This window comes from Poecile atricapillus, chromosome 14 (genome assembly GCF_030490865.1).
Source record: "Poecile atricapillus isolate bPoeAtr1 chromosome 14, bPoeAtr1.hap1, whole genome shotgun sequence".
Classification (NCBI taxonomy): Eukaryota; Metazoa; Chordata; class Aves; order Passeriformes; family Paridae; genus Poecile; species Poecile atricapillus.
The window spans coordinates 1,991,003-1,997,322 of NC_081262.1; positions in this window are offsets into that span (position 1 = coordinate 1,991,003).

Here is a 6,320-nt window from a genome sequence, read left to right on the forward strand (position 1 = left end):
CGCTCCCGGTGCCGGGCTCGGTGCCTGTCCTGGGTTTGGGATGGGGCGCCTGAAACTGTACCCAGGAACCCCCCTGGAGCCCGGAGAGGAGCCCGTGCTGCAGTGATCAGATGCCTCTGCCAGCCCTTTCCAGCAGCGGCAGTGCCAGGCTCGGTGCCTGCCCCGGGTTTGGGATTCGGTGTCAGGAAGCAGCCCTGGATCCTGCAGGGTGATGGGATCCTCCACAATCCCTCCCCGTTTGCGACTTCCTCCATCCAGGCTCGCAGCTCCCTTCTTGCCCTGTGGCCTGTCAGAAATGGGGTCGGTCCCTTTCCCCCCAGATCCAAAGGATTCTCCTCCCGAGCCCCACAGGACCATTAGGAGGATGTGTGGAAAGCAACAGCTCTGCCCTCTGTACCTGACAACCCTCCTGCCCACCCCACACCTCTGTACCACTCTAATCAGAATTAATTATAATAATTGTAAATTATAACGATCCTGAGCCTGATGCAAATACGGACACAGCCCAAGTTGGGGGGTGGGCTCCAAGGCAAGCAACCAAACACAAAGATGGGTAAGCCAGCCCACCTCCTGGACCTCCTGGACCAAGAAGAGCAAGCTGAGACATCTCCAGGTCCAGCAAGAGCTGGTGCTGGCAGGAGGTCAGGGACACAAGTCCTGCTCTCATCTTAGGAGCTGTGCTTTGTCTGGTCCCAGCTCCTAGCAGGGCTGCTGGTTCCTGCAGGCAGTGCCCTCGCAGCTGTGTCCCTGAGAAACCCAGGGTACAACCCCTGGATCAGGGTAAGGCACTGCAGGGGTAAAAGCTTCTCCCGATGGTGCTCATCGAGACGGGAACATCAAGAAATGGCGCTGGAGTGGGCACCTCATGCTCTCAGTGTCTCCCCCTCCAAACCCAGCACTGCCAGCCAAAACAAGCCTGGAACCTGGGAGAACAAGAAGGGCTGATTTTAGGCATCACCTTGGCTGAAAGTCCTAAATTTGAGATTTGGGAAAGGTGGGAAAGGAGAAAAACAGTGAGGAGAAAAACGGTGGGAGGAAGGGATTATCTTAACCCATGTCGGGGTAAAATCCCTGACATCTTTGCTTCTCCCTCTGACTGGGCACTCGTGTATGGCATTGGGGACCTCCTGCTTTACCAGTGGCACCAGAATGCGGCACCCAGGAGTGTCAGCTTGGCCTGATTTAGCTGAGATTTTGCTCAGTTCCTGTGCACCCAGGGAGAGCAACCCGGTGCCCTGCTCATAGCTGGGATTTTGGGGTGTGAACACAACCAAGGAGGCTCAAAAAAGCTGGAGAGGGGTTGAGCTGTCCTCATTGCAGTACAGAAATCTGAGAGCATTTGCTACCAGGAAGGATTTTCAAAGCTCCGGAGCCAAGGGGATGAGGTGTTCTCTCCTCTTGTCCGTTGTGGTCTGAGCCAAGGGCAGGGGGACTCCCTGAGCCCCCATCAGCTCTTCCTGTGCCCCCTGATCCCGGCCATGCTGAGCTACTGAGAGCCCCCAGGTTTCCACCCCTCACACAGGACAAGCTCATGGCAGCAGAAACAGAGCTTGGCCCAAATCACCGCCCCCAGGGCCGGCACAGACCCTCGAGTCCCTGCAGCCCCAGCACATCCCCGGCCCCGCCTGGCAGAGCCTGGGTCCATAACCCGGCTCGATCACACCTGGCTGCCCTCAGGATGGGCATCTCCAGCCGTCCCCGCAGCCCCGGTGCCCACAGCAGGGTGCAGGGTGCTGCTGGGGTGACCCCTGTCCCGGCCTGGGTGGGGGGACACTGCTCACAGAGGTGCCTCTGACTGCCGCAGGTTCTCTGAGTCCCCTTATCCAAATACAATCTTAATTACAGGCAGTGGCTGAGCTCTGATGCTCCCTGGGTTGACCCTTCCTGCGTCTACCGGGGCTCTGCATCGAGCGCTGCCCCTGCACCCAGGGAAGAGCGGAGATGGGGAAACTGAGGCACGGAGCAAGGGAACATCCTCAGCCTTGCACCCACAGAGCAGTTTTATCATCTCTGCATTTACTGGGGGTGTATAAGCCCAAATGCCCCAAAACATCAATTTTAATGATTTTTGTCCATCTTTATCCCAACTACAATTATGGAGTCCCTTTTGCCTGGGACTGCTGTGGCTTTTCCAAGACTCTGGCAATTCGTGGAGGTTTCCCAGCCCCAAACACAGCCAGGGCTCCTCACTGCCCACATCATCACCAGGAGCAGTTGATACCCCGAAGCAAACAATCCCCTCCCTGCCATAAACTCTGCGAGGCCCCGCGGAGCTGTTGCTAGGATGATTTTCCATTCAGCGGGACACGAAGCATCCCCGGCTCGGAGCGAGGTTCCCCTCCGTGGGGCCGGTGTGTGTTACCGGGCTGGGCAGATCCCCCCACCCCGCACAGCCACACAAACCCTCCCGCACACTTTGCCTTGTGTTTGTCACCGCGCTGCCTCCAGCCCCGTCCCCCTTCAGACCCCGCTGGGAACAGCTTCCCTTGCAGAGGAAATTCCACTGCAGGAAGGTGAAGGCAGCCGGGCAGGAGCTGGAGGCGGCGGGCTGAGCAAAAGTGTTTTTTAAAGTTGTTTGATGATTCCTTTTGCTGCTTTGTCAAAGGCAGCGGGACCCCCAGCGGGGCCGGGTGCGATGGTGATGGGCAGGAGATGCCGGGGAGCAGCCGGGCAGGAGCCAGGAGCTTCCCACAGCCCAGGCGGACCTCGACAGCAATTAATGCGAGTAAAGGAAGGTCGGCTGGCCCGGGATGCTCTCGCACTCATGGTGTCCGTGCTTGCAGGGACAGAGGCTGAGGCTGGGCTCTGCCAGATTCCATCTCCCACTCTCTCCACAGCTGTCCTGAACTCCACTGGCACCAAAAAGGCTTTAAAAATCCCCACTGCTAACAGCAATAACTGCCCCGTGCCACCTGCACGGCAGCCGGGCACGGAGCAGGTCCCTCTCACCTTCCCCCTCCCTGGGACACCCTCCGGGAGAAGGAGACGGGAGCACTTACCTGCACTCAGGACTCCTCTGCCCTCGCTGCGGCTCTGCTCTGCCTGATGTTCGCTCTGTGGAAGTGGGAAGCGATTTAGATCATGCAGTAGGTTATATATTGTCTGCAAGTCTGGCCCTAGGGCGTCCATCAGTTGGTCTTGCTTTGCTCCTGCCCCTATATGGAAGATGCATCACATGCTCCGCGGCTCCCAGCTATCCGCCTGGCGAAAGAGGAAAAGAAGAAGGAGAGGAGAAAGGGGGAAGAAAAAAAATTAAAAGGATCTTCATCACCATGAAAGAGGCAGGGAGAATTTCTCAGTGGAAAACCCACCAGCCAGAAATCCCTGCCTGACCTGAACTTTCCCTGCTCTCCTTTTGTTATCCCTGGCTCCCACTGCCCCTTTCATCTGCTGTTGAAGGCCGGGGAGATGTGAAGGCGCCTTCACCTTGATCACTCTCCTGCCTCGCCTCTGAGCAGGTGAGGGGCTGCAGCTTCTGCCGAGCGCTGCCATCCACCTGCAGCTCTCCAGCACTAAATATTCATCTGTCCCCAGCAATGCCCCGGTGCTGCCAGGCAGGGAAGGGATGGGGCACTCCCAGGGCTGCTCAGCAGTCCTGTCCCAAACGCACCCAACGTGCTGCGCATCAGGGCCGTCAGATGGATGCAAAATTACTGAGATGGCATCTCCTGGAGTGGGGTGCTGGCCAGGAAAGCCCCGTGTGGTGTTTGGAATGGGGGAATCCCTCCCATCCGAGGGAAAGGGGCTGATGGGGAGCTCCCGGCACAGGATGAGTGTCCTGGCCATCACCACGGTGGGGACAGGAAGGACAGGCAGGAGGCTGCTGCACCTCCTGTCCTGCCAGATGTCCTAATGGTTTGAGGACATTTGTCCAGAGGAAGCAGGAGTTTCCTCCCTTTTCCCTATCTCGCCTCCCCAGCAGGGCTGCACAGCCAGTTGTGCAGAGCAGAGGCTGCAGAAATGCCAGTTTCACCATCTTCTGCACCAAATTTTACCTGGTGGCTTCTCAATCCTTGGTACCACTGGCACCACCCCAGCAGCTCCCCAGGGCAATGTGCAGGTCCTGCTTTCCCACTCACCTCCTGTGTCTCTCGGCTGGGAGCCAAGCAAGGCACATCACTGGGTGGGGCATTCCTGGCTGGAGCTTCTCTGGGACAGCCTTGACCTCCCTGACCTCAGAAAGGGGACACGAGGTGATGAAATCCCTCCCAAACCCAGAGCCATCCTTGGAGCCTGATGTCTTCTGGTGCACTTGGTCACATACTGCACAGATGGATCATTTCTCTGTCCATAATGATGGGTTCCTGTTTTAATTATGAATATGCTGGGGGGTTTATGTAATGCTTTTGTTTGCATTTAGTTAAGACTCAAAACCTAAGAATTCTTCATCAAAAATTTAATTTGTTCCCATTCCAAACATCCCAACCTTGGCTGAGTTAACAATGTGCTCCCAAGGTCCCAGACCTTGCCCACAAACCTGCATTTTCTTCTGAACTGCGTTTCTACCTTCAGAAATACAGGGGAAAAATATTTTGTATTACACCATTTAATTTAAGAAATTCTGGAACCTTGAGTACACTGTCAGCTGAACCTGGGTGAGGGATTCCCATCTTAGGTGGCACAAACGTGGGGAATTTGAGGTGGCATCTGATAGGACCATCTAAATACAGGGCATTTGGAGCTGAGCTCCATGAGGTCATGAGCAAAGATTTCCTCATAACAGCTTAGGGCTGAGGGCCAAGGGTTAGGCTGGTGATGTGTCTGCATTGAAGGGTCTTTCTGGGCAGAAGGACACACGGAATCATAGAACCATGGAGTATCCTGAGCTGGAAGGGACCCAAAAGAGCCACGAGTCCAACCCCAGGCCCTGCACAGCCACCCCAACAATCCCACCCTGTGCATCCCCAAGAGCATCATCCAAACACTCCTGGAGCTCTGGCAGCCTCGGGGCTGTGCCCATTCCCTGGGGAGCCTGGGCAGTGCCAGCACCTCTGGGGAAGAACCTTTCCCTGAGATCCAACCTGACCCTCCCTGGCACAGCTCCACCATTCCCTCGGGTCCTGTCCCTGGTCACAGAGCAGAGATCAGAGCTGGCCCTCAGGAGGAGCTGCAGCCCCCAGTGAGGCTCCCCTCAGTCTCCTCTTTTCAAACCAAGTGCCTTCAGCCCCTCTTCACCTGGCTTTATTCCCCTCTATATCATCCTCATGGCCCTCATCTGGTGGCTCTTTAATAGGTTTAGATCTTTTTTATGTTGTGGTCCCCAAAGTGCCCCCAGGACTCCATCTGGGGTTGTGTCTATTGCCTTTGGTTCATCAGAGCTGGGCTGAGCTGAGCCCTCCTCCCTTGGAGCTCACACCTCCGTCCTGCTAAAGCTCAGTTCTCATCATTCTGAGGATGTTGGAGGCAAAGTCATGGAGAGGCCAATGCCTGGTCTGAGCATGACTTGTCCACGAGGACCAGGATTTCCTCAGAGTGCCACATTCTCACAACAGAATTGCTTCTGGCATCTCTGTGTGCTCTGGAGCTTTGTGGTGTTGCTGTAGAGGGGCCCATGGCCACGCCAGGTGCTCTGGTCTTCCCAACCTCAGTTAAAATAGCTGTGTCAGAGCAAAGGATGTTTCCCTGGATCTCCATCTCCAGGGAAACGCTGCTGTGAGTCAGAGCAGAACCTGCTGAGGCTTTGTGAGAGCTCACAGTTCTTTCCAGCTGAGGAGTCACCTGTTGGGACTCTTCCTCCCAGCCACAGCTGTGATCTTCAGGCCAGGGCAGTCCCACCTTCTTTAGGCACTTCCTGATGGAACAGCACAGGGGAATAATTCCTGACACAGAGCAGGGGCTGTCTCTTTCTGGGTGCTCTCATCAGGAGGGAAATGGCACTGCTCCTTTCTCTTTAGTTTGAACTTCACTTGGGTTCTTCTTCAGCCTCTTCCTGAGGTTCTCAGTGACTTTCAATAATCTTGAACTCATGGTTCTGATCATGGAATTTCTTACTTGATCCACACTTATCCTGGCATTTTGCCATACACAAACACGCTTTCCCAGCTTTGGGTAAGGGCCCCATCCCCCCTGCCAGGATCCCCAATGCACTGAATGTTTTCCTCTCATGCTGATGCCACTTTGACATGACCTCCCACCAGGCTGGAGGTGTCCCTGCTCAGATAACAGAGCTGCATCCAGCTGGGAAGCTCAAAGGCAACACAGCTCAGACCCTGGTGGGAGACGCTGTTCCTGTTGCTGCAGGATCCAGGGAATCTGAGTCCTGGTGCAAATCACACCTTCTCCTTGCTGAGCAGGCTCCTGCTAACAGACTCAGCCTGCTC